This window comes from Archocentrus centrarchus, chromosome 22, assembly GCF_007364275.1.
Source record: "Archocentrus centrarchus isolate MPI-CPG fArcCen1 chromosome 22, fArcCen1, whole genome shotgun sequence".
Lineage (NCBI taxonomy): Eukaryota > Metazoa > Chordata > Actinopteri > Cichliformes > Cichlidae > Archocentrus > Archocentrus centrarchus.
Window position 1 is genome coordinate 10,936,423 of NC_044367.1, and position 12,588 is coordinate 10,949,010.

Genomic DNA, 12,588 nt, shown 5'->3' on the forward strand with positions numbered 1-12,588 from the left:
ATCTGTCCTCCAGCACACACCATCCTCACTTTCAATCAATGCAGTCCCCACTCCCAGCTGCTCGACTCGTGTACACTCCTTACTAAATAAACATTCTGAGGTAATGGAGCAGAAACACGGTGCTGACAAAGCGCCGCATTGATACTGCAGATTCACATGACTAAAAGATGTAAATGACCAGATTTCACGGTGAAAATAATATTCCACGAGATGTTGCTACTGTATGCTCAGTAGTAAATACGCTGTGTGCACCGCAGTAGTAAATTGGCAGCCAAGAAATTAAAGATACCAGAGTCAGAAAAAGGGGACGATGCTAAAAGCCACCAGATTGAAACCCATTACTGAACCAAACCTCAGTGTGATTTATCACTGCACCAATGATGTCACTTCTTGAGAAGCTCCATCACAGTTCTGTGAAGCATTTACCAAACGGCGCATGTTGTGCACAGCGAGATTTCTTGTGTAGGAGGTGAGCTGATCAATGGTAGTGCTGCCGGAGTGTTGAACGTCACGCTCAGAAAAGGTCTGAGGAGCAGAAAGTTAAAAATACAACCGAGTGAGGGCTTGTGAAACTGTATAGCTTGCAGTCAATATTCAGATGCTGTCAGATACACAGCATCCTCCCTGTGGAGATGACTTGGGAGGAGATTCCCTGAGGATCGGTCACAAAGTAAATCTATAACATACACACTCAGCAGAGCTGAGTGTGCTTCAACAGAAGCTGATGCGCCATAGATCATCCTCTCTTTGCCAACGATGAATTTGAGCCAATAATATAAACAAAAGGATTGTTTTACTGCTAAAAATGGAGGAGTAAACAAATAGGTTCATGGCACAAGGAGAGAACACACTGTTATGACTAAAAAGACAGACTCCTACTGCCATTAAGTAGTTTATCACACAAATTTGAAGAAATGACTGTAGTTTAAGCACAGGCACTTCAGTCACTCGGTTCTTTGTATTTGCAGGTACTGATGCCAAATTTTAGGAGAGTATTTGTGTCTAAACTGTTTGATTAGTAGAGCCACAAACCAACAACAAACATCAATCCAAACTAAGTCTAAGTGGTTTCTTTACTTGTAATAAGTTCAATTTGCACTATAAACCTCTTTTAATGAAATCAGTCAAAGCCTAATGTGAAAACTTCCAGTAAAAAGTGGAACAGTACTGTGCCTATTTTTATATTCCTGACAGAAATAACAAACTGTAAACATGCTAAGTTTTAATGCATTTGACTTGCAGAAGCTTAAACACTCCACTATTGACCCGCTGAGCTTTTCCCCTTCCTGAATCAGACAAGCCACTTACTTTTTATGCTGCTGGCTGCTGATGGAAACAGTGAAACTCTTCTTCTTCGGGCAGGATGCTGAAGGATACAGGCTGACTGTGGTGTGGTTCTGCACAACATTTGGACAAACGTCACAGCATGACTCAGCAGTTTAATGGTGCGACTCCGTGGTTATTTTCTTTCCCTCGTGTTTAAACGCTCAAACATGCTAATACTGATCCCAAGGTATCCATTTCTCCTCCAGCTTATTTGGCTCTGCAAATCCGGAGTCTTTTTAAGCCTCTCCCTCTGCTCCCTCATCTCTCCTCCTCTAAATCAGGCTTCCAAGCCAACGCAGCAGATTACAAACTGATGTTTGGCTTGTGAAGCAGTGTTGTGCCTCCCGCTGGCAGAATGAGTGGTATCTTTCCTCTGTGCTCAGTTAGACTATTATCATCACAGATGCTGAAGTCAGTACAGGAGCTGTGAGCTTGTGATGAAATACCTAAGTGTGAGTCAGACAAGCAGAAAAAAGGGCAAGCTGTAAAGAGGAAAAACCTAGCTCAGGTTATCTAATCTGCTCAGTGAACCACAAAAAAATCTGACAAAAGCAGATTTCCATGACCAGCATTTATCATTTGCAGTTCTCTTTGCATACAGTTAGGTCAGTTTGTATAGTTTTGCCTCTATACACCGCCACAGTGGATTTTACAATTAAAAAAAAAAATCTAAATGTGGTGAAGTGCAGACTTTCAGCTTTAATTCAAGCAATTTTATATAAATGCTTCATTAACTGTTCAGAAAATATTTTTTTTCACCAGGTTAGTGTTTCAGAGGCCAAAAGTTAGTTGGGCAATTGATGACAATCAGCATCATGGCCAGGTGAAGCCTGTTCCCTTGTTATTTCATGATAAATGAGGCAGACATAATATATAATATTGGAAGCCAATTCAAAGTGATAATTTAAAGCTTTTCATTTTTAAATCTGAGATGTCAGTGCAAATAAGGGAGGCTATCATTATGCTAAACAAACAAAACAAACATGCCCAAAAACAAACAAAAGAAAAAAAAACATAAACCTGTCAGAGATAGCAAAAGCTTCAGAAGTGGCCACATCAACAATCTGGTACCTTCTTTAAAAGAATGAGTTCACTGACAGCTCAACAACACCAAAAGGCCTGAAGGACCACAGAAGACAACAAAAGTGCAGAATGACAGAATCATTTCCATAGTTAAGAAAAACAACTTCACAACATCGAACCAAGTTAAGAACACTTACAAAAGAGCGAGAGAGCCTACAATCAAGAGACGCCTTCATGAATGTAAATACAGACAATTTACAACAAGGTGCAAATCACTGGTTACACGCAAGAACAGGAAGGCTGGATTAGCCTTTGCCAGAAAACATCTAAAGGGGCCTGCACATTTCCGAAAAAAAAAAAAAAAAAACTGAAAATGAAACCACAATTAACTCAAATCAGAATTCGGAAGTATGGAGAAGGAGAGAAACAGTGCATGATCTGAAGTATACCACATCATCTGTCAAACATGGAGGAGGCAATGTTATGGCATGGGCATGCAGGGCTGCCAGTGGAATCAGGTCACCAGGTTAGTGTTTATTGATGATGTGACTGCTGGTAGAAGTAGTCAAAATTTTGACTTATTAACTTGAAATTTTTGAGAAATGGATGGTAATTTATTTTCAGTGGTGGAAACAAGCTTCCATAGGCTCAAAATCTGCTGCGACATTAGTACCAAATGAGCATCATTTAAATGCCGCAGCCTACCTGAGTACTGTTGACAACTATGTCCAGCTCTCCATCTCCACACAACAGTGTGTGTTCTACCCCTGAGGTTGTGGTCTCCCTCAATGCGGAGAAGGCATTCGACCGGGTCGAGTGGCCCTACCTATTTGCAGTTTTGGCTAGGTTTGGGTTTGGGCCCAAATTTACATCATGGGTACAACTGTTATATACATCGCCCAAAGCAAGTATAATCACTAACAGAACAAGGTCTAGGCCCTTCTCTTTATCCAGGGGTACCCGGCAGGTTTGTCCTCTCAGCCCGCTCCTTTTGGCTATTGAACCACTTTCAATTATGCTTAGGACCTCACAGAGCTTTAAGGGTATTTACAGAGAACAGCAGGAACATCGGCTGTCCTTATACGCACATGACCTATTGCTCTACATCTCGGACCCAGTGTCATCCGCCCCCAACATTGTGAGCTTGCTAAACCGCTTTGGCAAATTTTCAGGATATAAGTTGAACTTCCTAAATAGTGAATGTTTTCCAATTAATAATGCTGGACTCCAAATTACAGAAACTGACTTGCCCTTCCCCCTCTCTAGAACAGGATTCAAATATTTAGGAATCAACGTGACGCGTTCTTTTTCTGATTTGTTTGGAAAAAATTTCACCCCTCTGCTTAATAATCTTAAATGCGACCTACAGAGGTGGAGTGTTCTAAATTTATCCCTAGCTGGCAAAGTAGCATGTATTAAAATGAACATCTTGCCAAGATTTATGTATCTCTTTCAGAGTATCCCAATTTTTCTCCCAAAATCATTCTTCAGACTTATTGATAAACAGCTGTCCTCATTCATATAGAGTAATAAACACCCCAGAATCAGTAGGCGTTTCCTTCAGAGACAAAAGGAAGAGGGGGGTATGGCTCTACCTAACTTGTTGTATTATTACTGGGCAGCAAACCTACAAAAGGTAGTCTGTTTGTTCCAACAACCGGATGCTGATTGGTGCCAATTAGAACTGAATGCATGTAAGCCATCATCATTCCCTGCATTAGTCACCTCAAAGCTCCCTCTCTAACCTAAGCAACATTCTTCATGCCCAGTTGTAATCTCCACCCTAAAAATATGGTCACAATTTAGACAACACTTCAACATGACAAAATTCTCTGTCTATAGTCCCATATGTGATAACCATGTTTTCCTGCCATCCATGTTAGACTCTGTCTTTGCCCAATGGCAGAGAGCAGGCTTAAGTAAATTTAGTGACCTTTATATAGATGGTACTTTTGCTACTTTTGATGCTATTTCCTCTAAATTTAGTTTACAACGTTCCTCCCTATTTCGATATCTCCAGATTCGAGACTTTGTTCGCAACATCAGTCCTTGCTTTCCCAACTTACCCCCAAAGGGAGGAATGGACATAATTTTGCAAATCCCTACACATTGTAAAGGTCTCATCTCCAAAATCTATAATAGCATCTCATCACTCAATGCAGTAAAGCTCAATGTGATCAGAGCAGAATGGTCAGAAGAACTTAGGATACACATCTCTGATGAGACCTGGAACCACGCATTACGTAGAGTAAGTGGGTCAACATCATGCGCTCGACTTGGACTAATTCAGTTCAAGGTCCTCCATAGGATTCATTACAGCAGGGCCAGACTCTCAAGGATTTATCCTACAGTCAGTGAAACCTGTGCTCGTTGCCATATAGCCCCGGCAAATCTAACTCACATGTTCTGGTCCTGTAACAAACTCCGCAGCTTCTGGTCTACAATCTTTCAGATCCTATCTGAGGCTTTCGAAATAGGTATCCAACCCAGCGCTGAATTGGCAATATTTGGAGTTCCAGGGGAGGGCACATCATTAACACATGACTTTAAAAATGTACTGGCTTTTTCAACTCTCCTCGCCTGAAGAAGAATACTATTAGCGTGGAGATCAGAACACCCACCCAGGGCTTCTCTTTGGTTGAAAGATCTGACCCTGTTCCTTAAGTTAGAGAAGATCAAGTTTTGTGTTAGAGGTTCGATCCAAAAATTTTATAAAACTTGGGCCCCTCTAGTATTTTATTTAGAGAGACTGGATGTCCTCCCTCGAGCCTGAAGTTCACGCAGGAGCTGGTTCTGCTGCGTGTGTGCCTGTCCCTCCAGCCCGGCGGCCTCAACGGTTCCCTGTGGTTCCGGCTCTTGACAGTGATTGACAATCTGTGCAGTCTTAAACGTCCATGCCCTGACTTGGTTTGTGTACCCATGCTTGTGTGGACGCCTGTTCGTAAGTTGTTCACGTTTTTTGGGTTGTTTCCTGGGTTTTCATGCTTGTGGTCTTTCAGCTGTATTTTTTTTTTTTTCCCGTTATATCATTTTATTTTGTTGTTTCATTGTTTGCAGCAGGGTGGGGATAGATGGGGAGGGGGAGGGGGAACAAGGAGAAGGGAAAGGGAAGGAAAAAAACAAAAAACATACGCCATGTTTGCTTTGTCCCTGTGGTCAACGACCTGTTGTTGATAGATGTTTAAATAAAATAAAAAAAAAACAAAAAAAACCCAGTGTGTCTTCTGATGGCTGCTTCCAGGAGGTTAACGCACCATGTCACGCAGCTCAGATGATCTCAAACTGGTTTCTTGAACATGACAGTGAGTTCCCTGTACTCAAATGGTCTCCACAGTCCCCAGATCTCAGTCCAATAGAGCACCTTTGGGATGTGATGGAACGTGAGACTTGCATCATGGATGTGCGGCTGACAAATCTGCAGCAACTGTGTGATGATATCGTGTCAATATGGACCAAAATCTCTGAGCAATGTTTCCAGCACCTTGCTGAATCTATGCCATGAAAAATTAAAACAGTTCTTTAGGCAAAAGGGGGTTCAACCTGGTACCATCAAGATGTACAATTATTTGTTGATGGGAACCGGACTGAACATATTTGGTCACACTTGTCGTTGATGACTCAAGGCACGGCATGAGAGAAGTCAGTGGTTTGCCAAAGTGAGTGGAATTCATGTTGACAGGGACATGGAAGTGTGAACCAGATTTCACATCAATAGCTGTTAAACAATCACACCAAAAACAAAAATAACAGGTGGCGCTAAGAGAAATGACAGGGGGCTTCCAAAGTCATTAAGATCCATCTTCCGTGTACTATGAATATCTGTACAAAAATTTATATATATTTTTTTTATTTCAGTCTGGACCAAAGCAGCGAACCAAACAAACGCACATTGTCCTCCACAGTGTAAGTTAAAAACACTGGATACACTGGATTGTGAAAACAAGACAAAGAAGCATCCACTATTAGCTTCTAGTATCCTTTCAATAACTGCACCATGTATCTTCACAACTGATTTGTCATGCTGAAATAAGAAGCTGCTATCATATAAAATCCATGCCAGGGAATATGGTTATGTCTACATATGAACTTGCTTTAGAGGGGCTGGAATCTAATTCCCAGCTGCACCACGGGCTAATAAATACCATAAAGCAGTTGGACAGTCGCCGTATAGCTTTTCCTTCTTTCATAAAACATTCAGCTGGATCAAGACATAGCACCTGTCTGAGGGAATAAGAGAGCGATGAGCCCGTGTTTCCAGAATAAAGAACTGTACATAAAATGTAAACTTCTCTTGACTTCCAAACGTCTGCACTTAATCAACTCGCTGTCACAATAGCCATGATACAACCCCAGGTACAACTAAATAAATGATTCACAACTTCAGAGCCATTCTTCTCTTCTTGACTGCAGCCTTGTTAAACATTTTATCCCCCACCACTGTTCTGTTTGTGTTTGCAAAGTATGTTCTCTGCGTGAGACAGAAGCACCTGCACGGACAGAAAAGATTTGACATTTCCCTTATCGTCTGCTTTGCAAAGGCTCGGAGCTGGTAGAATATGCATGAGCTTTTCTTTTAGTCAGACATGCCCTACAGTTTTTTCTAAAGGTAAAATCACCAAAATCCTAGTTTTTAAAAAGCATTTGAAAAGAATCTTTCTTTATTTGACTTTTATCAAACCAATAAAACTCAGATGACATGAGAGCGCACATATAGTGGGAGATTGCCTTCTATCTTGCAGAATGCTGAGATGTATGGGATAAAGTCAGTAGGAGATGGGCCAAGAAAATTAAACAAATAACTGTCACTTGGCTCTCAGATGAGAGCCTTAAAGGTACAAAGGCTAAAATTAGTAGTTTAATAAAAGTACAAGGGTTATGTAGAGAGAGCTATGTAGGTAATTTGTAATAACACGTACTCTGTACCTCAAGATAAGATGGGGAGTCAGTGCAGCCTCCGTTCTGCCCTCAGTTCAACTTGAAAGAACGTAGTGCTGCTCTGCTTTTGCCCCCTTGTCAATCATGTTGAGGGACAGACAGTGAATCAAGCATCAATGGCTGACACACTTATCAAGAATCCATTGAAGCTCTCCAGCTTTGGTTTGTGTTAGGCCTAATTCCTCTTGCCACACTTCTGCTTCTTTGTACACTGCTTATGGTATCCCTTCCCCTGGCCACTGGCATCAGATACAAAGGACTTTGAAGCCTATTTTCTGCAGCAGCTCAAGATCATGCAGCTTCTCTAGTATATCATCATGGAGGTTAATTCTTAGATGATTTATATGCTGTAGCAGTGTCTTGCAAGGCTAGACCCAAACACAATTTTCTGATGTCTGTAAGCCATAAAAATCAAACAAATTAGGAAAGGCTGATGATAGAAAATACAACTTAAGAGCAGTCTGCTTAGGTACTCTCTCAAAGGCTATGAAACCACATTCTCAAAAATCTGGTCACCACTCTTGAATCACTGGATGTAACCCCATGAGCGGTGCTATCTCCACTCATCCCAGTTGTAGCTGTGCATACCCTGTACCTAACTCTCATCAATTACAGTAGCACAGAATATATTAAGCCCTTTAGCTGTTTTCTTTTTAATGTACCCCCTTTATTTAAAAATTTTCTCTTCCCCTCTTTTTAAAAATGTATTTATGAAATGTTTATTTATTTATTTATTGTCTTTCTGTTTATGTATTTTTTTCTTTTTCTTTTTTTTTTTACCTACCAACTTTGGTATGGTAATATTTGTTTTTTGTTTTTTGTGTCATTTGCTGGTTCATGTTTATTATTCCAATTAATGTTTTATGACATTACTGGAGTGTCTGTCTGTTCTGATGTTCATCACTGTGTAAAATCAGAAATAAATCATAATTTTAATAAAAGCAGTCTGCTTGATGGAGAATGCCAGAATTTCATGCCAGGATCTGCAGGTGACTCTTGCAACTGCGTGCATCTAAAAACAAAAAGTGACTGCACATGCAGTATTTAAAATGCAATGAAGACTTGCTGTTAAAGAATATCTGAGTAAAACTACAGTTTGACAATTAACATACAGCCAAAGACCGGGACCTTTGGAATAATGTTCACCAGACAGATACATCAAAACTACGGATGTTTGGCTATAGTAATAGCAGCCATATTTGATGCAGGGCAAGGATGGCTTTTCGGGAGAAGAACATGATGCCAAGTTTAAAGCAAGACTATGGAAATATTATGGTTTAGGGTTGCTTAGCAGACTTGAGGGCTGAGCAGCAGGGATGAAGATACTGTCAATGAAAAATGAACAAGAAATGAGAAGTTCACCACTACAATATGCATGCTTTTTTTCTGACACTGGAGTTTGAAAGATTTTAACTGTCGTGGCAACATTTGTAATTGTGTGACTTCAAAGCTTAAGGCAATTTATGTTATTCTGTCTACTCCCTGTGGTTCTCCATCAACACACCCAAGAGCAGCTGTGGTAGATCTTTGCCTCTTCCATTTCCTGCAGGACACGATTAAGCCCTCAAATAATCCACCAGAAGCTCAATAATGGCTTAATAATTTCTTATCAAAGCAAGGCCCGGGTTGAGAGTGTGTTTCCAAAATCAGGAACATAGTAATGTGAGCTCTTCAGCTCATCAGTTACATTTATACATAGTATGTTCTGCCTGAACAGCTTAATATTCAAGTGCAAAACATTTCCATTATCGTGTAGTGCAGGGTTATAATAGTTTTGGATTTTACATTATAGTTTAGTTTTAGTTAGTTTTTACTTTTTTTTTCTCTAATTCAGTTAGTTTTAATTAGTTTTCAGAGTGGTTTTGCTCATTTTTATTAGTTTTTATTTTTGGTTTCATGCTTAGTTTTAGTTAGTTTCAGTTAGTTTCAGTATTAGTTTTAGTATTTTCATACCTAATCAGGTGCAAGATTCAAGGCGCAAAAGTGACTATTGTGTAATGAAAACTTGACAAAAGATACAGTTTAAAGAAATATAGTCAACAACCAACTGTTCACAACACATGCTAAATTTGTGTAATATTAAGGCCACACATGAGCATAATCAGGGAGAAACAAAGAAAAACATGAACTCCCAAACTCAATAAATTCTACAATAAACTCCACAATAAACTTCAGCATCAGTGCAGCAGATTAATAACGCCTACATGTGGTGTTAAACAAAAACAAACTCTTTGAAGGAGTCAAAGCTCAAATCCAGCTGCATCCTGATGTTCTCACCACCTGAAGCTGCTTCTGTTTTGGAGCTAGCTTGGTTAGATGCTCGCTAATTAAACCTACAGGGTCTTTGCGGCCTCTGTACACAACCTACAGAAGTTGCCGACCTCATGTCCGCATTTATGCTTGTGTAGCTGGATTGTGTGTGTTAATTACCTTGTGGTCGTGTGCAGGTGTTTGTACTCAAAGAACCTCCATACGGGACTCGGCAGACCGCAGCCATTACTTTGCGGACCAGCGCGGTGAGCGCACGCACATGCGCACTCACACAGTTGTCCTGTGGCGCTCCCAGCTTAAACTCGGAGAGCGGAAACAATGATTTCATATCAATCCACAAGGCTTAAAAAAAACCCCAAAAAAACAAGTAAATGAAAGTCAGTTTATCGATAATTTCAGTTAGTTTTGTAAACTCACAATTCAGTTTTAATTAGTTATCGTTTTTTCCTTTTAATTATAGTTTTTATTTATTTCAGTTAACGACAATGTTTTTTCAATTTCAGTTTTCGTTATTTCGTTCGTTTTCGTTAACTATAATAACCCTGGTGTAGTGCATATGATTGGTAGACTGTTGCTGTTTTGATGGGGATGTCATGTGTGAGTGCATCTTATTCCTAACTCTGCAGGAGCTACATCCTCTGCTGTGACGGCTTTGGATGGAGGGTGGAGCTGGATGTGTGGATGGGCAACCCTCGTCAGACTCACCCTGAGGCAGGGGGGAAATGGGGCGGGGTTTTTAATGCAATCTGCTCACCACCTGCTCAGTGGAGGAGAAGGGAGGAGGCTTTACTCTTTTCATAACTTACTCTTTATCACACCACACACACAAGCACAGATCGCTGAGGTGAGTCTGCTCAGAGCTCACAGTTAATGCAGCATCCCCTCCTCACCCAGCCTCTTTCCGAAGGCTGAATGAGCCCTTGCATGACTGGAGCGATGACTGCACATGCAGGCCGTCCTCAACAAACCTAACACCTGCTTCCTGTCTGGCTGCACATGCTCAGAAGGCCCCGAGGGGACTTTGTGTGTGTCTGCCTTGTTGTTGCTGTGTGGACTGGGCCAGTCCTCATTAGGACCAATCTGGCGTCTGTGACTCTTGGCTCTAAGATACATATGCTTGAAGACTCTGTACCTGATCTGTTCAGTAGCTACAGAACCTGTCTGATCTACATTTTCTTTGCACACCACACAGGATCTGGAAGATTCTACCTAAAGCTTCTTGCACCGCAAATTCTGCTGTAGACGATCCTAAAACTGGGCCTGTGAGAAAACCTGAGCCCCAATCAGTATTAACTTCACCTCCACATCAACCATAAAATCCTATCCATTGGAAAAGATTAATTCAGAGAAACATCAACTGCCTGTAAGTATCTGAACCACATTTATATAAAAAGTAGCATTTAATTGCCCAACATACAAAAAAATGTCAGGGTTTGGACATTTTGCAGAGCCTGATGGATATAGATTTAATTATCACTTAATTATTACTTTCTCTATTTGGCTCTTCACATTGTATCAACTATACATGTGCATTCCATTTATTACATATCACGGCTATTTGAAAACAAAGTTAAGTGCAATTTATGGACATAATACTGTGAAAAACATAAAAAAAACCCAAATATTATACTTTAATTTGTTTAATTTGAATATATAAATATATTCAGACTCTGGTTTGAGGGGATAATGCTTTACACAAAAGCCCCTGGGAATGGAGGAAATTTGTAGCATACTCTATAAACATACTGTACTGTGTGACCAGCAGTTAAAACTTTGACATAAAAGACTAGAATGAATATGTGATATATTTGCTTAATTTTATTTTGATTAATAAGATTGATCTGATAATTGTAAACTGAAAAAAGTATAAAATATAGTTAGTAGGTTACAGCATGCTTATATCACACGTGATGCCATTTTGTGCTCCTGTGACCCCTTTGATGCCTAAGGAGGTATATCCGATATGACTGCTAGTCCACAAAATGCACTGTCAGTAAGAAGTATAAAAATATTGTGAATATCTGGTGTCGTTTCCTCATTCTATAGGAAACTTATGGCAGGGTGGTTCTATGTGACAGTCTGTGCACAATCCATCAGTGACAATGCTGCATGCATCAGCATCACTGTGATACTGTCTGTCTGTGGAACAGCAGTAAAAATTCACAGCTTGAATCTCAAATAGCAGGGAGCCTACTTTCTACCAAAGACATCAAAAACCAAAAAAACCAAAGCTGAGCCTACAAATGCTGTGGTTGGATGATAGGTGGAATACAAATGGAGGCTTCACAGCTAACTGAGGCATCGTCAGCCTTTGCTTTGTTCTGATATTCTGTTTGTGTTCAATCCTCTGTGAAGAGGAGAGCAAAAGGTTTTCTGACATTTTTATTTCCACTTGGCAGTCTGGGATGTAGGGCTGGGGAGGTGACTCGTAGAAATGCCTCTAATACACGGTGCAATCATGAATGTGTGGCACACACAAGACATACCTGCACTACATTTCTCACTGTGAGGGCCTACATTACCACTACCATCATCGGTATCACTACCAGAAGGGAAGGAGGGAAAGTCAACAGGATGACCCATGTGTGACACTACACAGAAATGTGCGAAAGCTGTCAGCGGTGTGGGCTACCTCTCTCTGCTTCCTGGCTCAAATACACAGACATCTGTGAGAGTGAAAGATTGGTGAAATTGGGTCATGAAACTGGACAATGATCCCTAGCACAGCAGCACATCCACAACAGAACTGCTGAGAAAGAAAAGAATCAGAGTGTCAGAACTTAAGAGAGTTGTACATAAACAACTGCCTGCTAACATCCATGAACACTGTACAGAAGAGTGGGCCTAAATTCCTCCACAATGATGTGAAAGACTGATAAAGTCACACAGAAAATGATTACTTAAAGTCATTGCTGCCAAATGTGGTCCTACAAACCACTGAATCATGGGGTGTACTTAGTTTTTTGCACACTGCTTCTGCATTTTGGCTTAGTTTTTGTTAGAAGAATAATGACACCATATAATAATTAATAT